The sequence below is a fragment of the Euphorbia lathyris genome, chromosome 7 (assembly GCF_963576675.1).
Source record: "Euphorbia lathyris chromosome 7, ddEupLath1.1, whole genome shotgun sequence".
NCBI lineage: Eukaryota > Viridiplantae > Streptophyta > Magnoliopsida > Malpighiales > Euphorbiaceae > Euphorbia > Euphorbia lathyris.
The window spans coordinates 82,875,030-82,899,717 of record NC_088916.1 but is presented as its reverse complement, the minus strand read 5'-3'; the positions used below and the strand labels follow the sequence as shown (position 1 = coordinate 82,899,717).

Here is a 24,688-nt window from a genome sequence, read left to right as displayed (position 1 = left end):
CTTCTAAGCCTACGTCCTGTCCCCAGAACACGTTCCGAGATTTCGAATCCTCTACTGAGCTCTTTAAAGGTAGAGCCTCAAACCTTTTACAATCTTAGCAACTGAGTATAACAAGAGTACTGTCCTCTATACCTCTACTCAATCGTAATCTCTCGCTGAGTACTATAACCGAGTACTCAGCATCTCCTTTCTAATCTCTAGAAATGATAAGTGTTTGTCCTAAACAATGATTGCTAAGACACCTTAGATGATTGAATAATCACTCCAGACTTTTACACAAATATAAGAAATGTAGTGTAAGATTTGCTTGGCTTCTTGCTTGCGGAACTTGCGTAGAGATTTGGTCAGCGTAATGGCTTGATCAAGTTCTGTGTTGAATGAAGCTTCTGATGGCACTATTTATAGAGACGTCTTGAGGCATCGGTCATTTCGAATTTCGAAATAACCGTTGGAGGGAAACGACTTCCTGTCGTTGTCATCCTGACTTGCTCAGAGCTCTCGGCCAATCAGATTTGTGTATCTTCTGTCCTCGGTCAGCTTTTGGTCAGCTCGGCAGAATGTCTCTCCTTTTATGGTAAAGTCAACTAGACAACATACTGTGTCGTCTGAACTTTACCCAAAGTGGAAATACTTTGTTTGGAAGTTTTCCTTAGCCAGCTGCTGTCTTGTACGCTTTGTCGAATCAACTCAGCAGCTTCGTTCCGAAGTTGTCCCCTGAAGGTCTTCTAGATCCTTCTCATGCTGAGTTGTGTTTTGCACACAGCGACATCGTTTTGATAAATGCGGGCCGAGTTGTCTTGAGTTGTTTGACTTGGGCTTTGACTTTCGTATTGGGCTTGGGCCTTTGAATTCTTGTGTCTTATAAACAATTTAACTCAACATTGAACAAACACATTAGTAGAATAAATCAAAGCATTTAAACTTAGTGTGTTTAGAATATGTTTTTCAATTATACTTAAACAATTTTGTCAAATCAAAATTATGTGCAAAGGTGTTTCAATAGTCACACGTCTCCCTATTATCAACTCGCAACCTGGCGTTTGCGAGATTACTTGCTCAATTAATTAGATTAAGAGCACATTTTCCAGATTTTCCTTTGAAGGCAATTCGCCTCGATAATGCTGGTGAATTCACTTCACAAGCTTTTAATGATTATTGTATGTTCATTGGGATAAATGTTGAACATCCTGTAGCTCATGTTCATACACAAAATGGTCTAGCTGAATCGTTAATTAAACGTTTGCAGTTGATTGCTAGACCATTACTTATGAAGTCCAAACTTCCAATATCAGCTTGGGGACATGCTATATTACATGCAGCAACATTAATTCGCATCAGGCCAACGAGTAATCAACAATTCTCCCCATCACAATTGGTTCTTGGTCAGGAACCAAATATTTCTCATTTGAAAGTTTTTGGATGTGCGGTATATGTTCCAATTACTCCACCACAACGCACTAAGATGGGTCCTCAAAGGAGGATAGGAATATATGTTGGTTTTGAATCCCCATCAATCATTAAGTATCTAGAGCCATCTACTGGAAATCTATTTAAGGCTCGATTTGCTGACTGTCATTTTAATGAGTCAGTTTTTCCAACATTAGGGGGAGAAAAGAAACAGTTGGAAAAAGAAATTGGTTGGAATGAATTATCTCTGTCTCATTTTGATCCTCGTACTAAAGAATGTGAAATAGAAGTTCAAAAGATAATTCATTTACAAAACTTAGCGAATCAATTGCCAGACGCATTTTCTGACCCAAAGAGAGTGACCAAATCACATATTCCAGCTGTAAATGCTCCAAATATAATTGAAGTCCCTGAAGGACAACATCCAACTACTACTGAGTCTCACACACGCATGAAGCGTGGTAGACCTATCGGTTCCAAAGATAAGAATCCTCGAAAAAGAAAAGGAGCAGAAATTGACAATGGCCTTTCTGAGGAGCCAAAGAACAATGAAGGATCTCCTGAAGAGACTATAAACATGACAAAGAAAGAAATTCAGGTACCTGAGAATGAAGAGATCTCTATTAATTATGTGATGTCTGGAATAAAATGGAATCGAAATAAAATCGACGTCGATGAAATTTTTGCATGCAATGTAGCAGTTGATGTTATGGATAAAAATGAGGATCATGAACCAAAATCCATTGAGGAGTGTACACAAAGTAATGATTGGCCAAAATGGAAAGAAGCAATTGAGACAGAATTGAAATCTCTTGCAAAGAGAGAAGTATTTGGACCTGTAGTCCGTACACCTAAAGGTGTAAAACCAGTGGGACATAAATGGGTCTTTGTGAGAAAAAGGAATGAAAATAGTGAAATTGTGAGATATAAAGAACGCTTGGTTGCACAAGGATTCTCACAAAGACCTGGAATTGATTATGAAGAAACATATTCTCCTGTGGTGGATGCAACTACTTTTAGGTTTCTCATAAGTCTGGCAATGAGAGAAGGACTTGATTTACGTTTAATGGACGTAGTCACAGCCTACTTATATGGTCCACTGGATAATGAAATTTATATGAAAGTCCCGGAAGGATTTAAACTGCCAGAAGTAGCAAGATCTAGTTCTCGAGAACATTACTGCATAAAGTTAAATAGATCTCTTTATGGATTGAAACAATCAGGGCGTATGTGGTATAATCGCCTTAGTGAATATTTGATAAGAGAAGGCTATAAGAATTACCCTATCAGCCCGTGCATTTTTATTAAGAGATTTGGGTCTGGATTTGTCATAATTGCAGTGTATGTTGATGATTTAAATATCATCGGAACTCCTGAAGAGATTTCACATACAGTGGAATATTTGAAAAAAGAATTTGAGATGAAAGATCTTGGAAAGACAAAATTTTGCTTGGGATTGCAAATTGAACATCTGAAAGATGGAATACTTCTGCATCAAACAACATACACAGAAAATGTGCTTAAGAGATTCTATTTTGATCAAGCACACCCGTTGAGTAGCCCAATGGTTGTAAGACCACTTGATGTGGATAAGGACCCATTCCGTCCTCGGGAAAGCAATGAAGAAGTTCTTGGTCCAGAAGTACCATACTTAAGTGCAATTGGGGCATTGATGTACCTTGCTAGTCATACAAGACCCGACATATCATTTTCTATGAATTTGTTAGCAAGGTTTAGCTCATGTCCAACCCGAAGGCACTGGAATGGGATTAAACATGTATTCTGTTACCTTCAAGGTACGAAAGATATGGGCTTATTCTTTTCTAACCAGTCCAAAGAGGACTTGATTGGTTTTGCTGATGCAGGATATTTGTCTGATCCTCATACTGCTCGATCACAAACGGGATATGTGTTTACATGTGGTGATACTGCAATTTCTTGGCGGTCTATGAAGCAAACCATAGCAGCTACTTCTTCTAATCATTCAGAAATTTTAGCTATTCATGAAGCTAGTCGTGAATGTGTATGGTTACGGTCTGTAACTCAACATATTCGAGAAGATTGTGGTCTATCTACCCGAAAAGAAGCTCCAACAGTTTTGTATGAAGATAATGCTGCATGTATTGCACAACTGAAGGAAGGATACATTAAAGGAGATAGAACGAAGCATATCTTACCAAAATTATTCTTCACCCATGATCTACAAAAGAATGGTAATGTGAAAGTTCAACAGATTCGTTCAAGTGACAATTTGGCGGATTTATTTACCAAGACGCTTCCAACTGCTACTTTCAAGAAGTTAGTTTATCGCATTGGATTGCGTCGTTGTAAAGATTTTTAGCTATGTATTCATGAGGGGGAGTAAATGCGTGATGCACTCTTTTCCTTGACCATGGTTTTTCCCACTGGGTTTTCCTGGTAAGGTTTTTAATGAGGCAGCATCCCCAAGCGCATTTACTTATTTTTGTATAATGGACATCCAAGGGGGAGTGTTATAAATAATGTAATGGATGACCATTATACCCCTGTTATATCTATATATATGTTACACCCATAAGTAATGAGATACACACATTTACAACACAAAAATCATTTATATTCTTTTAATAAACCATTTCCGTAACCATTTTGGATCCTTGCCACTTGTTATTTGTGCAATCTTTGGCATTTACTTAAACCAACAACCCTTGAATGCATCAACAACCTCTCTGTCACTATAAAAGAACTCATCAAAGCTAAGCCTGTAGTAAATATATGTAGCAGAATGTTAAATTTTTTTTTTCCATATGCTTGTATTATAAATATGTTACTTTTTTACAATCAACTCCTATACATATTATAAAACGCTTCTTCGTCGTATTTGATCTTATTTATCATTCCTTCTGTAGGATAAAAATACATAAACAAATTAAATGAATAAACTGGAAACTTCACCTTATTTCATCTCATAACAACATTCCTAATTTAAAATGTCCATACCTTTCACATTATTATTTTTATTCAACAATTAAACTTCACTTACGATATTTTTATTATTATCAATAAATAAATTTTATTAAATAGAATTTTGATATATTTTAAGCAATGTAGTGAACCGAATTTATTATTTTGATTTATGTACTTCATAGATTTAATCTCTATATTTTAATTGTTCTCAAGATTGCCATCTACAAATTGGATAAAAGTGAATACAGACGCCTCTATGGTCTCAGGTGCGGCTGGGTGTGGCGGGACTTATCGGGATTCCTAGGGCCACTCATCGGGCTCCTTTGGCAGAACTTCATGCGGCAATGTTTCCTGTCTCGATTGCACACTCCCGGGGCTGGCAGAGACTTTGGATTGCGAGTGATTCATCCTATGTTTCCATGTATTGAGAGTGATCCATCCTATGTTGTTCATCTTACTAATAAGCTTCAATCACTCTCTCTCCATTTCTCATGTGGGATTCAGTTCGTTCCTGCTCCCATCGCCATCCTATAGGGCCACTCCTTGCTCAAGCCTTCTACCCCGGCGCCACCCATGCCGGACAGGGTCGTTACACTTCTAATTAGGGATAATTCTATAGGCACGAATTTATTTCGTTTTGCTTAACTGTTTTGTGTCCTTGTATTCCTTTTCTTAATTCTTGTTTAATAAAATTTGGGATCAGGCTATCTCGGGGTACCAACCTGGTTGGGATATCTGACAATGGTTTTCTATCCTCAGCTTCTTTAGGTAAGTGTAATAAACGAATGGTGTATTATTATTGTTGTTAGTGTTATTATTATTAAGTGAAACTTTAGAAAAGGCCATATTTGATGCACACTATGTTAAAAATGCTTATTTCAAATAGGCAAAAATCATTCTATGGAATTCTTAACCATTGTGATTTTGGTGCATTGATGTTTAATTTCAACATATTAAGTCATTCGGTTTTTATTAATGGTCGCATTAAACCTTTAATGATTAGAAAAATTTGTTTTGAACATAAAAGTGTGTAATAGTTCGAAAGCAATTTTATATAGGGATAAAGCCTAAATTAGACATTAACATTTTCTGTGAAATGTAGGTTTGACCTTAAAGTAAGAAATGGTCCAAATTTAAACACAATGTTTGCAAGCATGATCAATTCAGTCCTATGTTACAGAAAGTTTGAAACATCTAGTTTGACTCTTACCTTACTCCACACACAAAAAAATATAGGGATAAGGATCAAATTTGACCTTAACATTTTCGGTGAAATGCAAACATTTACAACCAATAAGAAGGTCTTACATTTTAGTTTCTTAGTGACCAAAACAAGATTTGGGCATAATACATCAAGGTCCCTATATGTGGCGAAATAATCCAATTGGCAATATTACATTAGCTCCACGATTTGTTAAAAACCACTTGTTCACCACCTCAATTTGTTTAAATCGGCCTATATATTAGACCCAGAAAGTGATGAATAGAAAGATAAGCCAAAGGCAAAAAAAGGAAGGGTTGGATCAAAGACTAAGGACAGAGTTAGTTTTAGAGGTCGAGCTAGGACATATACCTTTGTGTAAAAGAATTGTAGTTAGTTTATACAAATAAGCATCAACAACTTTAATTCTTGAATATTTTCAGTTTGAGGTCAACAATCGTTAACGGTCATTTTAAGAAGTTAGTTAAAATTGAGTGGCCACCCGTATTAAAAAGTGTAAAGTTCACTGGCCGTACTGGGAAGAAATAAAGTTCAATGACCATAATCTGAAAATGAGTAAAGTTCAGTGCCCATGGGTGTAATTTACTCTTAATTTTTTATTATTTTTTTTTCTGAAAGAATGAAAACAAATAATTGGATTCTTTTTATACAAGCCTAATAGAATATGGGGCCTTGGCCTTTGTCTTGTCTCTGTCAAGTGATTCCATAAAACCCTAATTGGAGCTCTATAAATTGGCACTCTCCAGTTTTCATCTTCACTTTCTTTGAAAACTAGTTTGACAGAGCTTCTCATCTTTTTCAAATTGACTCCCCAACGAGGATAGGTAAGTCTCTTCACTTCATCTATGATTTTCTTCTCATCATTATAATTACTTCTATTTTTAAGACATTTTATAAACATAATTGATTTAAACCAATCTAATTTTGAGGATTGTATTTTATCAGATCTTAGTTCAACAAAAAGACACTTGGAATTAAGCTGAGAAGATAGACGAAGAACTGCTCCAATTATCACATACTGCTCCAATTATCACATATTACATATCAGAAAAAAACTTGACAAAGAAACGAACAGGAGAGGCAGAGCTCTCACTGTCTTCACACGCCAACTGAATAGAAGGAGATGTAATGATGGCTGTTCAGGCTAGCAAGGAAGGTAAGCTATTGTGAACTTGGTCTTCTTTTTTTTTTTATGGAAACAAATTGGCTAATCTGAATGGATCTGGCTTCGAATGTTTAAGGTAAAATCAATCTGTACAAATCTAGAATATATTCTTACCAGATCTTTATATATATGAAGAAAATCAATCTGAATATACCAAGCGTGCAATGTTTAAGAAATTAAAAGAAATCTTAACAAGTTCAGTCCATGATAATTTAGAAACTAATTTGGTGCAGGAAAACTAATGATTCAGAAATCTGAATAGATCTTGCCATCCCTAAAAACTCTAGATGTGCTAATTATGATTGATGCAATGATTTTAATGGAAAAGAGGGTTAATTTTAACTTAGTTAATTCATATGATAATTTTAATTTTGTACAGGAAGAACAATAGTAAAACAATTTGAAGAAAATCCATGTTTAGAGGATGTTCGTACAAGTCAAAAGAATATACTAACAATGATTGCAAAATGTGGTCGGCGAATTAACTCCCTTATTGTTAATTCTGCTTATTTAAAGGGAAAAATATGAAGTTTTCCAATTCGTTTCATTGTGTTCTTAATTGCATAATTAAATGATATTTGTTTTCTTAACAGTTTACAATCTAGATGGCTCTTGCATGACCATAATATTTTCAAAAATTGGTATGGTTGTAAATAAAGCCACCAATTAAACAAGTACATAAGAAGCCAATCAAAATAACATCTCCAATAACAGAGTTGGATCCTTCCATCAATTCGGTGCTCAGTATCCAGGTATACGTTTTTGAATGTCCATCTACATATTGATTAATTATCTTCATCAACTTCATCAATATACAATTTCAGTATCAAAATACTTAATTTTTTTAATATTAAAGTATACAATGTACTTAGGTTTCCAAAAGAAACAAGAGGTTCATTTCAATTTTTTTTTTTATAGAGGTTCTCAATTCACAAGCAAAAAACGCCTAGTTATGATTGTTTACCTGCTACAATCTTCACTTCCTAATTCATATATATTTTTAATTGTACTCTATAGAAATTTGTAATTTTGTTTTTGTTTTTTTAGCGGATGAACTTTGAAAATTTTGTCATATTGAGTTATTATTATTATTATTATTATTATTGTGATATTTACGAATATTATACACAAACAATGAGAGGAAAAAGAAAAATGCAGGGAAAGGGAAAAAGAACTTGTGGTAAAAAAAGCAGCACGTCAAGGTCTCCTTGATCCAACTGTTGGCCTGCTGGCCTATGATTCTTTATCTAATATATATAGCTTGCACAACACAAGCAATAATAAGTTTCAAAGGTTGGTATGCTTGTAAATGAAGCCACTAATTAAGCAAATGCATAATGTCAGAGCGGCTTGAGCTTTTGGGAAATTAAAAAAGGGTCAATTACATGAATATCATAATTAAGTAAAAAATTACAACTAAGTCATATCACCAAACTTAATTATTAATATGTCATTATTTTCTATATATTATGATTTTACATCTCAATTTAAAAATTCCAAATTCTAATTCATAAATCCTAAATCCTAGACAATATATTCTAGATCCCTAATTTATAAACTTTAGTTCTTAAAATAGATTAAAAATGGTAATTTTATTAGTTTGACATAATTCAAAAGTGTGATTTGACATAGTTGTAAATAATTTTTGAAAGATGAATTTCTGCGTAGTTTTCCCATTAAAAAACTAATGGTGTGTTGGATCTGTAAGGTACACGTTGGAAGCCCAGTGGGTATTTGCATACACTTTTAGTTCAATCCGTTCCATGACACATAAAAAGCCAACCAAAATGACATTAGGATTGACATGGTTTGATTCTTCCATCAATTAGTGCTCAATATCTAGTTATACATTTTTAAATGTCCATTTACATATTAATTAATGATCTCATGAGTATACAATTTGGCATTTCAAATTATGGTGAATCCATAATTTTCTATTTGGCGTTACAATTATTGCATCATTTTAAAAACATGATATATAGTATACATCGTGTGGATATAAGTCCACATACTACTTTATTTGGCATCATGTTTTGAATATCTTAAAAATGAGGATACATAGTAATAGTATACATCAAAATTAGGTTAAACGACTATTACAAATAAATCTTATGTTATTTTCTGAAACAAAAAAAAAAAAATTAAGCATACCATATATAGTTTGGTTTGTATATATTAGATATAAGTTATCATTTAAATCTCTATATGTCATATTTAACACTTTTAGCCTGATGTAATTTAATTTAATTTGTCAAATTTTCTACTAAATCAAATCTCACTTTGTTGGATTAGAACAACCTTAAATAGCTTATTAGTTTTAAGAATAACAACTTACATCGCCGAGCTTGGTAGCATAAGCTTGTGACCCAAATGGGGGGCAACAAAGTGATGGAACATTACTATGGCTCAAAATTCCAGGCTCATGCAGCTAACATCTAGCTGGTCCATTCCAAGCTGAGAGTTTAACCATGACCAAGGTTGAGATGACTTGGTTCCTAGAGTGGAGGGCATCGCGCTAGGCTGGCTTCACAGAGCAGCGACAACCTCATACTCCTAGAAGTGGAAGGAATACAAGGTGGTGCTACCCGAGCCCACATGGTCTAATGAGCCAAGCTACTGCACCATCACTTTTTTGTTGATCAGTTTAACGAATATTCATCAGGTACAAATCAGTTAACAGTTAAGTTACACAAAATCCTATGTAATCCAATAGGATCAACAAACTGTTGTATATTAGTCTTTAATATTAGTGTTGTGAGAATTCCACATGGAAAGAATAAGAATGAAATTTGTATTTTATATTGTCTGGAGACATCTGTATTGTATAAAGACATCTGTATAGCCTGGAGACATCTGTATTTTGGAAAAAGGTAAAACAGTTTTATAATTGTTTGGCAACCAATACTTACACAATATGGTTTCCCCTAAGGTGCACTATGGTTTCCCGTGAGGTACACTACATGGTTTCCCCTAAGGTATAATATGTTTTCCATGAGGTACACCATGGTTTCCTCTAAGGTACACTATTGGTTTCCTATGAGGTACTGTTGTCCTAAAATGAGACTCTAGCAAGTGCACTAGATACAAGTAATAAAATGATAAGTCCAGTATCGTATCCACAGGGATTGAGAATCAAAGTTTATAAGAAATACTTTGTAGAACATGGTGTGCGTGTGTGTCAATTCTTTAATTTGAGAGGTGTTGTTCAAACATAAACAAGATCAGATCTTTAGTTTATTTCAAAGAGTACTTAATGATAGAAAAGGGCAGAACAGGTCAAGCACAGCAGAACAGGTCACTTTCAGTCTCTAAACATCCTATTTATTCCTGAATGAAGTAAAGTGATGCCAAGGTCTCTATTTTGATGCTCACTTAAGTCAACTCTCGTGTGTTCTTAAGATTCTTAGACATACTGCAAGCGTCCCCAAAGTTGGTTCTTTCTTGCATTACGATCTAAACAGCATTTCTCTAAAGAAAACCCTTGATGCAACCTCCTGACATCTCTGTTTCGGGGTTGAATGCTTGACTAATGGTTCCTTGAAGATGAAAGTAGTGTCCTATCATGCATCTAACACTAACATACATGCATTTAGCAATGGAGTTAAGGATTTGTCAAGCACATCATAATATATCAACATTCATTCATAAATAAGATTAAAAGAAGACTTACATAACCGGCCCTAACTGGCCAAACCCATTCAAAACGACTACTCACTCATAGTGAAGAGTGAATAGCCACCATTTTCCACAGACCTCCATTGGAGGCGTCATTGTCCTAAGAGAGCTTTGCCTCTCTTCAAAAGTTCTAACTAAAACTGATTGTCTCCAAAAGTAAAAAGGTGTCCTTTTTCCTTTCCTCGACTACGTCTATATATAGGAAGAAAAACGAACCATGCCACAAAATATTACAAAATAAGATTGTTTTTCCTACTGTTACCTAACACTAGGGAATGATTAAAATTAAGTTAACCCTTGAACACTCAAGGGGTGATCCGTTTTATCATCATGTTGCTTTCCTGCCTTTCCTGCAACTGCTGCCACGCCGCACCCGTCACTTGTCTAGTCGCTATCCTTCATCGGGTACACAGTGAAAATCCGCTGGATCAAAGGGCGCTCAACTCCTTACGGTTTGTTGCAAAACAGGCTGTGTTATCGCCCATTTTGACTTGATCAATACAATTTGCATAAAACACTTATAAGTCCATGTATTTTGGAATATTTTGCCTGAAACACACATAAAATGTTATTAGAATGTTGTTTAATTATAGTCATATTCATGCCCAACAAATACCCCCAAATAAAATCCTTACTTGTCCTCAAGTAAGCAAAAAGATAATAATAACACAAGAAAATAGTTTTAGGCATGAATAATCAAAGGAGTATTTACAGAAAGAATTATGAAGAAACAAGGGAAACAGAATTATAGGAAAGTGATTTAAACAGAAAGAATTTAAGAAGAAGAACTTTTTGAACAATTTGTGACTGCTAATGAGGCTTTTGCTAGAATCAAAATTTTAAAACCCTTTCTTATGAAATTCCTCAAAGCTTCAAATTGAACCTCAATCCTCATTTAAACCACCTGCTAAGCTCCAAGTGCCTCACTAAGCTTAGGAAGATTCACACACTCTCAAATGGCCTTTGTTGCCATAGGGAAAGTATCATCACTTCTCAGCTTAGTACTATGATCGCTAGGTTATGACATTGCTCATTGGCCCTATCTCGATGGATCAAAAATTTTACGATCATAGTCAAAAGGTCTTGACATGGGTTGTACCGTTAGGCTAAGGCTAAGGTATGGACGTGAATTGGCAATTTAAGTGTATGAATTTTCTACATGCAATGCAATTTTACCATACTCGGCACTTAGCATAGATCATTACGCACAGCCCGTTTCACAATATAAGCCAAACTATCCCATGAATACACAAACATAATTATCCAAACATTTGACTTTAGTCTCAAGATGTTAGCATTTGTCCAAAAATTTAAGAGACTAATTCAAACACTTTTCTGTTATCTTTTTAAAATTCCTATTCATTCCTCAAATGTCATCATTTCACCGTTTGATCATTATAAACACAGATTTTCTCAAAAAAAATTCATTTTTCTTTCTCTCGAGCAGCTTTTCCTGAGCATGAGACAAATTCAAGGTGTTTTTGGGATTACAGTGAAGGGCATTGGTTCCTTAAATTTGTGTTTGCGAAAGAATAGGTTAAGGCTCAAGTTGGATATCCTAACAATGTGAGTGCGAAGCACAGGTAGGCTTTTTGTGGAGTGAATTTGGGATCTAACTGCCTTTTTCCTCCTATGATCATCCAAAATTTTACCATTTTGATAGGGCAGCCAATGCAATACATACCTAAAGACAATATGCACTAGCCCTCTCATGAAGAATCATCCCATTTTCATGCTAATGTAGGCTCAAGTTCTCACATTTCAGGGCTTTTGCATTGGAGCAGGAGATTCTTTAAGTGAAGATTGAGTTAAAACTTGAAAATTTTCAGAAATTCACGATTTTAAAAGGGAGCTCAAATAATAAAACAAAGCTATCATTTCAAATTTGCAATCACAAAAGCACAATCAGTTGCGAAATGGCTCAGAAAGTGAAATGATTACATAAACACATTATGCGATTTGCTTAACAAGGACGTCAAGATTTTATTAGAGGGAAATTTGCTTAAACTTATCATACTACAACAACAGCACGCTTCATCTTTTTATCATGTTATGCTCAAGTAGATTTGCAGTAGTTTAAACACATGCAATCCACCCCCCAAATAAAATTAACATTGTCCTCAATGTTACTCTAACAATAGGATAAAAGAATCATAACATGATAACATGGGAGTGTAACAATAAAAACAAAGAAGGGTTATAAGTGTTACCGGATGCTTGGATAGCGACAAGTTTGAGGTTTTAGACAAGTGGGGAACGAGAGGAATCAACCTCTCGATCCTTAGCAAGAGCGGCACCATCCCCTTTCGAGGAGGTAGCGGCATTTGTTTCAGGGACATCAGATTTTTCTCTTACTGGACTTTTAACCGAGGTACCCGAAGCACTTTCCCGCCCATGCTCCTCTATACAGACATGCTTCAGCATATCCACTTCTTGTTGCAAAACAGCAGTTTTATGCTCAAGAGCATGGATCTGGTCTCGGTTAGCCACATTCTGCGCAAACAAAGCATCGAACTTGCAAACAATATCATCATTGGTGAGCTTTGCACATTTCTTGTAAAAAGCGAGGTCTTTTTCGGGCGCAATCTGCTCGGACTCAGAGGAAACAGACACAGTAGGTTCACACTTTCTCTTGTGGCTTTCAACTCTCCTTGCTTCAACGAAGTCGGCCATCCATACCCATTTCCCATTCACCAGCTTCCCAAACAACATGCTTTGCAGGCTCCTTAAATCAATCTGGTCAGGGTGGTTCACCACAGTGAGCTGGGTGCGGTCCTCTAGTTAAAAAACCCCAAGTTCTTCTGCAATCCGAGTTACAATGCTTCCACAGCAAATGACCGAGGAATTCTTCTTTCCGAAGTTGCTGATGTACTCCCCAAACCAATAGCCTAAGTTCATTCTGGGCCCGATCGACATACTCCACAAGGCCGTCAAGTCGGCATGGGGAATAGTAGCCTGGTTTTCTCGGGCAAAGATGGTTCCCGAAACCAGTTTATGCAGGTAGCGAATGGCATAGTCATCAATATTCGACGCTTTGGAAACACTACCGTCATAGCTCTGCTGGCCCGAAATAGAATGCCAGAATGCTGTTGGGTCAAACACCTCAGGAGTCTGAGTAAATGCCTCCTTGTAGCCTTCAGATTCCAGATCATCATCGTCCATAGCACCCAGTAAACTGTTGAACGTATTCAACGAAGGCCGCTACGTGTGAGTCATTAGCCTGAAGCTAAACTTGCATTCTTCGTCGGGATCTGTGATATCTGGATTGTGCTTAAACGTGGCCAAGAATTCTAATGTGAGTTCTCTGTAGGCTGGCTCAGTCATTTCAAAGAAGCAGCCGAAATGGCCGGCCTCCATGAGCCTCCGCACACGCTGATCAAGTTTGAGCCTTTTTCCAGCAAACTGTCCTCACAGGCCTGAATTCTAATTGCGCAAGTTCCTCATAATATTTCTGCGTGGCCGCATCCTTGAACTGAGCAAGCTTTTTCACCAATTTTTCTTCCGGAACGAAAGCAACTGAGCCTGTCCCCGCCATTTTTCCCTTAGCTTTTTCTTTCTTCGATGAGCCCTCGATTTTTACCTGCTTACCAGAGCCACGAGTTCTCATGATGTGCTCAAGTTTAAATAGGGTTTCCCAATGGTAAAGAGCACAGAGCATGCGGTGACTAGTGAAAAGGAATGTATGAAAAAGAAAACAAATCGAGCAAGGGACCGTAATGAGGTAGGTCTCCTTAAGTAGGGAGAGGAGATGGAACGGTCTGTTGCCAACCCATCTTTATGAGGGCGGCCCAAAGGACGCCACCTGGACAAATTGGCAAAAGGCGCGTACCTTCGAATAGACCCTTGGGTGACAAACGGTCACGCTTCAAATTTTGAATTTAGTACTCACCTATCTGTTCGATTGCATCGAGAATAAGAGAGAAAACGAAATAAGAGCCTAGTGATATAGGATTAGACGTTTTTACTTTTCAGGCTTTTATTTCGCCGCCTAACTTTCAATGATAGCCCTGTTTGAAGGGTAAATCAACTCCCTATTTGAACAAGTAAAATCGTAAAACTTGACCCTTATGAAAAGATGTAAGTTTTACAACGGTGCTTATTCCGGAGATACTCATTACGGACCACTGCTCGATACAAAATGGATCTAAACTACTTGTGACATTACTCAAAAAAATTTGAAAATGAAACTAATTAAAATACAATGTTACTTATGCTACAATTGGTGTTTGTAGCAAACACCCTATTCGATCTTCTAATGGCGTGGGGGATCCTGGAAGTGAACTGCATCGATCTTCCTCGTGTGATCGTTCTCTAGATAGGGTTTCAGTCTTTGCCCATTCACCTTAAACGGTTCCTGGCCATCCCTGTCAATTTCAATTGCACCATGACCAAACACCTTGTGTATTAGATAAGGTCCTGTCCATCTTGATTTCAGCTTCTCAGGAAACAACCTGAGTCTTGAATTGTACAAGAGAACACTTTGACCTTCATGGCCGTCTTTGTCTGGATTTTTCTATCGTGCCACACCTTTGTTTTATCCTTGTAATTTACGGCATTTTCATACGAGAACAACCTGAACTCTTCCATGTCACAGAGTTGAAGTTTTCGCTGATCTCCAACAGCCTGTTGCTCAAAATTTAAAAATGTTAACGCCCAAAAAGCCATGTGTTCCATTTCAACCGGCAAGTGACAAGACTTGCCATACAGTAATCTAAAGGGAGACATGCCAATTAGTGTTTTATAGGCTGTTCGATACAGCCACAGAGCATCATCGAGTTTGTTCGCCCAGTCCCTCCTAGAATTGCCAACAGTTTTTTCTAAAATTCTTTTGATTTCTCTATTCGAAATCTCCACCTGTCCACTTGTTTGTGGATGGTATACTGTGGAAATTCTGTGAGAGACCCCAAGTTTTCCCATTAACTTTTTAAATTTGGCATTACGAAAATGGGTTCCCTGATGACTGATGATTTCTCGTGGGACCCCGAATCGGGCAAACAGCCTTTTCAGGAATTTAACTACGACACGAGCGTTATTGGTGGGGCTAGCGATTGCTTCGACCCACTTGCTCACATAATCAACAGCTACCAAGATATATTTGTGCCCGAAAGATGTAGGATTGGTCCCATAAAATCTATGCCCCATATATTAAAGATTTCACAAACAACTATGTTATTTAGGGGCATGGCATTTCTAGCTGAGATATTGTCTGTTCGTTGGCACTCATTGCAAGTGCTAACGAACAGATTGGCATCTTTAAAAAGTGTTGGCCAGAAAAAACCTGATTGAAGAACCTTGGCTGCAGTTCTGCTGGTGCTATGGTTCCCTCCAGCTTCTCGGTCATGACAATGGCTTAGAACACCCTGTCCCTCCTTTTGAGATATACATCTTCGAATCATTTGGTCGGCGCACAACCTGAAAAGATAGGGTTCTTCCCAAAAATAATATTTAATTTCAGCAAAAAACTTCCTCCTCTGATTAGTGGACAGGTTGTGAGGCTTAAGCGAACTTGCCAGGTAATTAGCAATATCGGCAAACCAGGGCGCAGGTTGTGTGGTGTATAGACGCTCGTTTGGAAATCTTTCCAAAATCTCTGGTTGTTCTTGGTTGCTTTGGTGAGAAATTCTTGACAAATGATCAGCCGCGATATTTTCCGTTCCCTTTTTATCCTTAATTTCGAGATCAGACTCTTGAAGCAATAATAACCAGCGGATCAACCTAGGCTTAGCATCCTTTTTTGCGAACAAGTAGCGTAGCGCAACATGGTCTGTGTGCACAACAACTTTGGACAGCACCAAGTAGGGTCGAAATTTGTCGAAGGCATACACAACTGCAAGAAGCTCCTTCTCTGTAGTGGTGTAGTTCTGCTGGGTCTCGTTCAATGTTTTGCTTGCATAATAAATAGGCCTAAACTTCTTCTCCATCCTTTGTCCAAGAACAGCTCCCACACAAGTATCGCTCGCGTCGCACATCATCTCAAAAGGTTGTTCCCAGTCTGGTCCTGCCAGTATAGGCGAGTTGATCAGCTTGCCTTTTAATAGTTCGAAAGCATTGAGACAGCTTGCATCAAAGGAAAATTTCGCGTCCTTATGAAGTAGTGCTGACAAGGGCAGCGCAATCTTTGAAAAATCTTTGATGAACAGGCGGTAGAATCCTGCATGCCCCAGAAAGCTTCTCACATCTTTTACACTGGTTGGAACAAGCAGTTTCTCTATTACTTCCACCTTAGCCTTGTCTACTTCCATCCCCTTGTCTGAGATCTTATGCCCGAGAACAATTCCTCCCGTAACCATGAAGTGGCATTTTTCCCAATTCAAGACCAGGTTAGTCTCCTTGCATCGCACAAGCACAGCTTCAAGGTTGTTCAGACAATTTCCAAAAGCGTCTCCATAAACTGAGAAGTCATCCATGAAGATTTCTACGGTCCGCTCTACCATGTCATGAAAAATAGACATCATACATCTTTGGAAAGTGGCTGGAGCATTGCATAGTCCGAACGGCATTCGTCTGTAGGCATAGGTCCCATAAGGATATGTGAACGTTGTCTTCTCTTGATCCTCACTGTGAATTGCGATCTGGTTGTATCCTGAATAACAATCAAGAAAACAATAGAAGGCATATCCGGCTAACCGCTCCAACATCTGATCAATGAAGGGCAAGGGAAAATGATCCTTTCTTATGGCTTCGTTGAGCTTCCGGTAGTCCACACAAACTCGCCATCTGGTGATAGTTCTCGTGGGGACCAATTCGTCTTTCTCATTGAGTACTACTGTCGTTCCTCCCTTCTTTGGTACAACATGAACATGGCTTGTCCATACACTATCAGAAATGGGATAAATAATCCCTGCATCCAGCAACTTGATCACTTCTTTTCGCACAACCTCCTTCCTGTGGGGGTTTAATCTCCGCTGTGGATGGATAGAGGGCTTGTGATCCTTTTCCATCAAGATTCTATGGACACAGACTGTTGGGCTGATGCCTTTGATGTTATCAATCTTCCATGCGATTGCCTCCTTGTTTCTTCGCAGCACCTCCATGAGTTGAGTTTTCTGATCAGGAGTTAGCTTTGAGGATATAATCACTGGGCTCCCACTAGGTGGTTCCAAGAAGGCATACTCAAGGTGTGAGGGCAACGGTTTCAATTCTGGCTTAGATAATGGCACAGTTGGTATCTCCGGTGGTTCTTGATGAGTCGGGACAGTAGGATCTAAAGGTGGAGTAGGTATGTTGGACTCAATGGAACAACATGTTCCTTCACATAAGTTCACATCTTCTCCCAATAGAGTTTCCAGAGTGTCTTGTTCCTGCAAAGTAGATAGACTTTGGAATTCATCTAAGAAACAACATGTGTCATCATTATTGTTAGCTCATCTCATTGCTTCGTTCATTTTGAAAATGACTTCCTCCCCATTAATTCTTAAGAACAGTCGTCCTTCTCCTACGTCTATCAATGCTTTACCCGTGGCTAAAAATGGTCTACCTAGGATAATAGGAACATGCAAGTCTTCATCAATGTCCATTATAATAAAATCAACAGGCAATATGAATTTTCCTACTTTGACCAGCACATCTTCCACAACTCCCCTAGGATAGCATACTGAATGATCGACCAATTGAATAGACATTTTGGTTGGTTGTGGTTCTCCTAATCCTAGTTTAGCATACACAGAATATGGCATAAGGTTTATGCTAGCTCCTAGGTCACAGAGTGCATTTTCAATAATTAAACTTCCAATTGAACAAGGAATAGAAAAACTCCCTGGATCTTTTAGCTTTTTCGGAAGCTGCTGCTTGTTCTGGAGTATTGACGAACAATCTATGTTGAGTTGGATCATAGAAATGTTTTCCAGCTTCTTTTTATTTGACAGGATATCTTTGAGGAACTTTGCATATGCCGACATCTGTGCCAGCGCTTGTACGAAAGGGATGTTGATGTGTAACTTCCTTAAGGTGTCTAACACCTTAGAATTTTGTTCTTCTAGCTTTTTGTTAATCAACCGTGTTGAATATGGCACAGGTGGAACATACGACGAAGGTGGCTTATACATTCTTTCGCTTTCCCCCTGATCCTGCTTACTGGTAATGGTTGTCTTCCTGGTTTCTTCTTCACTGGGAATAGCTTGTTCCTGCTCCCCTTCAGCTTCTTTTGATGTTCCTGCGCATTCAGCATTTTCATCAGCAGAAATAATGGGTTGGGTTTGCTTACCAGATCTCAGAGTTATCACCATGACATCGCCCTTTGGGTTCGGCTCTATATTGCTTGGCATTATTCCCTTCCCTTTTGACGTAGATGCAGCTAACTGATGGACTTGTGTTTCCAGATTTTTAATCGAAGCTTGTGTCTGTTTCATGAACTGCATCATCATCGTCTTCATATCTGGCTCCACGTCCTCCTTGGGTGGAACAGGTTGTTTGTAATGCTGCTGAGGTTGTCTCTGGTAATGTCCTCCTTGCTGTTGTTGATACCTTGGTTGTTCCTGCTGGTTCGGCTGGCCTGTCCATCCAAAATTCGGATGGTTTCTTGTGGCAGGGTTATATGTGTTAGAGTACGGGTTAGGCGGGTTCCTTTGGTTGTACCCTGCATAGTTGCATTCTGCCTGTGCACCCTTCCATTGCTTGACTCTTGGGCAGTTTATGTTGAAATGCAGCCCTCCACAAAAATCACAAATGTCATTGAATGGTGGTTCATTGTGAATTGAAGACACATTTATCTTGCCGAGCTGTCTAGCAAGCTGTTCTACCTGGCTTGTCAATTTTGATACAACATCTTCATTTCCCGCTCTTTTTCCTTCACTTCTGGAAGAGTACCAGTTGTAACTTGTGCTTACTACCCTCTCAATAAGGTCGTACAAGGCCCGAGGTTCCAGATCTTCGGGATTTCCATTGGCAATAGATTCGATCTGGATCTTATAGATGTTGGTTACCCCATTGTAAAAGTTATGCATTTGCATCCACATAGAATGCCATGATTGGGCACTCTCCTTAGTAGTTCCTTGTACCTTTCCCATGCTTCGGCTAGTGATTCATCTTCTTCTTGCACGAAATGGGAAACCTCGTTTCTAAGCTTAATGGCTTGTCGTGGTGGGAAATATTTCATTAAGAACGCACCAGCCATTTCTTCCCAAGTGGTGATCGTTCCTGGTTGCAAGCAGTTCAACCAAGTCTTCGCTTTGTCCCTTAGGGAAAAAGGAAACAGCTTCAGTCTGATTACGTCGTCAGAAATGCCCCTGTTGGATCTGAACGTGTTGCATAGCATGATGAATTCAAGAATATGCCCATTTGGATCTTCAGATTGGTATCCTTTGAACTGTACTGTGGCTTGTAACATTTGGATCATCGACGATTTCACTTCGAACATGTTGTTCCCTTCGTTTGGCAACACGATACATGATGAATGTCCTTCTGTGGTTGGTCTTGAATAATCTCTGATTCGCATGACAGGAGGGTTGTTATTCTCCCCTTCTTCTTCTTGGTTTGGTTGAATTGGTTGTTCGGGTGGTACCCTCCCAGCCATTCTTCTCTCTCTTTGTAGTTCTCTTTGTCGTGCACGTCGAGCTCCCGCTCTGTTTCGTCTACACGTTCTCTCTAATTCGAGATCGATAGGAAAAACAGGAGGTCCAGCTCTGCACATAAATTGATAAAGATTCCTTCTGGCTGCACTATTTAGCAAACAAATTAAAAACACCTTGTTTCACAGAAAAGTTCGTATAAACTTTGTTGCTTTCAATCCCCGACAACGGCGCCAAAAACTTGTTGTCCTAAAATGAGACTCTAGCAAGTGCACTAGATACAAGTAATAAAATGATAAGTCCAGTATCGTATCCACAGGGATTGAGAATCAAAGTTTACAAGAAATACTTTGTAAAACAGGGTGTGTGTGTGTGTCAATTCTTTAATTTGAGAGGTTTTGTTCAAACATAAACAAGATCAGATCTTTAGTTGATTTCAAAGAGTACTTAATGATAGAAAAGGGCAAAACAGTTCAAGCACAGCAGAATAGGTCACTTTCAGTCTCTAAACATCCTATTTATTCATGAATGAAGTAAAGTGATGCCAAGGTCTCTGTTTTGATGCTCACTTAAGTCAACTCTCGTGTGTTCTTAAGATTCTAAGATGTACTGCAACCTTAAGCGTCCCCAAAGTTGGTTCTTTCTTGCATTACGATCTAAACAACATTTCTCTAAAGAAAACCCTTGATGCAACCTCCTGACATCTCTGTTTCGGGGTTGAATGCTTGACTAATGGTTCCGTGAAGATGAAAGCAGTGTCCTATCATGCATCTAACACTAACATACATGCATTTAGCAATGGAGTTAAGGATTTGTCAAGCACATCATAATATATCAACATTCATTCATAAATAAGATTAAAAGAAGACTTACATAACCGGCCCTAACTGGCCAAACCCATTCAAAACGACTACTCACTCATAGTGAAGAGTGAATAGCCACCATTAATTCCACAGACCTCCATTGGAGGCGTCATCGTCCTAAGAGAGCTTCGCCTCTCTTCAAAAGTTCTAACTAAAACTGATTGTCTCCAAAAGTAAAAAGGTGTCCCTTTTCCTTCCCTCGACTACGTCTATATATAGGAAGAAAAACGAACCATGCCACAAAATATTACAAAATAAGATTGTTTTTCCTACTGCTACCTAACACTAGGGAATGATTAAAATTAAGTTGACCCTTGAACACTCAAGGGGTGATCCGTCTTATCATCATGTTGCTTTCCTGCCTTTCCTGCAACTGCTGCCACGCCGCACCCATCACTTGTCTAATCGCTATCCTTCATCGGGTACACAGCGAAAATCCGCTGGATCAAAGGGCGCTCAACTCCTTACGGTTTGTTGCAAAACAGGCTGTGTTATCGCCCATTTTGACTTGATCAATACAATCTGCATAAAACACTTATAAGTCCATGTATTTCGGAATATTTTGCCTGAAACGCACATAAAATGTTATTAGAATGCTGTTTAATTATAGTCATATTCATGCCCAACAGGTATACTACATGGTTTCCTATAAGGTACATTATCGTTTGCCGTAAGTTCATTATTTGAAATTTTAAGTGAATGATGAACCAAAAAAGTGTAAACCAAGGTATGAAACAAGAAAACTTTCTTTTTGGTACAAATTTTCTTCTTATTCTTATTAGAAATTTTTATTTTCTTAAAGTTTTTTCTAATAACCTCACTTTTCATCATGGTATGAGTGTGGGCAAAGAGAGTAATTTTTTATTCTAAAAATATCAATTTTGTGAGAATTAAATTAAGTATTTTGTGGAGAGAACATTTGTTGAATTAAGAATTGCAATGTTTTCTAAAAATAACTTATTGAATACATTCGATCCTTATTTAGGTTTAAATTTTCATTTCTTTTTGTAATCTCTTCCACTAGGCTCCTTGCATAGAAGGGAATTGCTAATAGATAAACTCAAATTGCTTGAACAAACCATATCCTGGGAAGCCATGTGTAAAATTATTTAAATCCTTTGAATTAGTATCTCTCTCTGACTTTGGAAAAGATATTCTCCTCATTACCAGCTTCATGTTAGAATTTTCATGCCATCAACAGTTTCGACCAGCTATCCTCTATGCATACTGTCACGGACATAGCCTCTTGACTATCTGTCGACCGTGCGGCACTAGTAATTTCACCCTGATTACTAGTTTAGCCTTAACCTCGTTTGCTTAGCTCGTATGCTAGGCAAAATATCGCAACGAAAAAACAAGGATCTTACACAAATGCTAAGTGAGAAAAACACTCTTTATTAGAAAAGAATGCTTTACAAAGGTTAGATTACAATAGGCACTCACACTTGCTCACACTTTTGTGAATTCTTATGAATTGATTTACAAATGAACCCTTCCTCCTATTTATAGGCAACCTAGGAAGGTTCTAGGAACATTTACACTTAAAAGTCCTAGAATATTATAGAGAAAGAACAAATAAGAATAAATTAGAAAGGTTGGGACATTTCTAGAACGTCCTTAGAAGCTTCTCGGACCATTCCCGCACATTACAGACTATTTTCCGTACCTTCCGAGCTATTCCGACACGTTTTGGCACATTTCGGGATGCCCGGGACCAATCTGGCACGATCCGGAATCTTCTGGCCCGTTCTGGCACGCTTCAGGCCCGTCTGGAATTTTTTGGGCCCGTAGCTCGGCTAACTGAGGGTCACAGCGGGAAGTCTTTCACAGCTCCTGGCCGTCGCTCGCCGCTCCTGGCAGTCCCTGGGCCTGCTGCCTGCTTGCCCCGTACGAACTGAGGGTCGCTGTGCCTGTTGGCACGCACACTACTTTTCCATTATGGCAATTCTTTCCATACTTAATATTTGTCCCGCACTCCCCAAAGCACTGAGCTCCATAATATTCCCAGGGTACCATATATGAAATATGGAAGCACTTGGAACCATCTAGACACACCTTTGGAAAACTTGTGGCGTGTGGAGCATGGAAATGTCCATCGATAGTGTGACCCAAGTTGGTATAAGACACACTATAGGGGGGACCTTCTCTTAGCCAAATTGGCCCCTGGCCGGGCCCGCTGCCCGGCTGCCTTATGCACGATTGCACATATGATTGGCCCGATGTCCACCGGTATGTCTCGCATCGTCCCGATGAACTGTAATATGACCGTTTTGCCCCTGGACCTCTTCTCTTAGCCCTTTAGGCATATCGTTCGGGCCTTCCCTTGGATGACTTTAGGCGGGCCGTGACAATACGCTGCGATATGCAGCTTTGAGTATCTTAACTGAAAGAGTGACATGTATTTGTTGGTCATTGTATTCCAAAAATTTGTGACATGGAGGACAACTATATTCAAGGATAGTGACAACAAGATGCAAAATCAAATTGTTTTGGGATTTTGATAAAAGAATTAATAATCCACTTGCATCAATGAAGTGGAGCCGGTTGAAATCATGGGCAATTTTGTTTTATTAAGTACAAGGCTCATAAAATATCAGACCGGTCGTGATTGTTAGAGATAATAATGTTATTATCTCTACAGTAATTATCACCACACTAACAGTGGCGGAGCCAAGGCTCATAGTCTGGAGGGGTTCCACTGTACGAAGAATTTTTTTTCTTAATAACGATTCAAGGATTTGATTTATAGTAGTCAAATTAAAATTTTCAAATTTTTGATAATGTAAGAGTAAATTTAATTTTAATTGAAAATGTTAAGGTGCAAAATAACTGAACTTCAATATAAAGTAGGGATAAAGTATAAAAATACCATAACATTTACAACTAAAAACAATTTTATCCTTAACGTCTAAAATTGTGTAATTTTACCCTTAATATTGGTAGTCAAGAGCAATTTTACGATAATATTGACAAGTTTGGTCAATTGGAAAAATTATTCATCAAATTGTCTCCTTGATTACACTTCACATATGTGTGTCATTTTATCATTCATTAATAACAAATGATAAATATATGATTAAACGTGAATTTTTTTTTAAAAATATATTGTATTTTATCACTTATTAAGGATAAAATTTCCTCTACCTGTAAATGTTAGATGTATTTATTTAATTTATTCCTATGAAGTAATATTACTAATTAAGAGGTAAGAATTTAAACTAAAAAATACAATTAAAAATAATAAAATACATTTTCCATTCGTAATTTGATAAAGATACAATTAAAAAATAATAAAAAAACATTTCCTCTATCACTACAACAAAAATCACTATCACCTACACAAAATCTGTCGGTGATTAGCTTATTTGCGTCGGTGATCATGATCACTGATAGAAGACCGACAAATATTGATATGTTGGCGTTGGCCTCGTAGGTAAGCCGCTGCGATAATTTTTTACCGATACAAAAAATCACCGACATAATTTCAGTTGGTATTTTGTGTCGCAAATGCCGACTACTTTTAGTAGGTGATTTCCGTCGGACACTCCGACAACATCACTGACCCATTTTTGTCTGTGATCTATTTTTTGAAATATTAATCTAAATCACTTACTGACAGATATTGGTCAGAAATTGGGTCGGAAATTGTAAATTATATTCAAAATCATTTTATATTATATTTCCCTTTTTGCCACTTTATTTGGATTGAAGGAAGCTCTCATATATTATATATTAGAAACAATATAAAAATAAAAAAATTGCATATAAATCAAATTATGTTTCAATTATATTATATCTATAAAAATGCAACTATACAACCATTAGAAAAAGCAACAGAAACTATAATTACGAGACTTCAAGATTATTTATACATACATAAAAAAATCCTCAATTACATCATTAA

The 24,688-nt window shown here is 37.7% G+C and overlaps 1 non-coding gene across 1 annotated transcript; it reads left to right on the top strand.

Moving 5' to 3' along the window:
* The first annotated feature begins 19,372 nt into the window (after positions 1 to 19,372).
* On the top strand, positions 19,373 to 19,479 carry LOC136201720 (small nucleolar RNA R71). Its single transcript, XR_010674062.1, has one exon. It is a non-coding gene; the product is annotated as a small nucleolar RNA R71 (small nucleolar RNA).
* Positions 19,480 to 24,688: the final 5,209 nt, after the last annotated feature.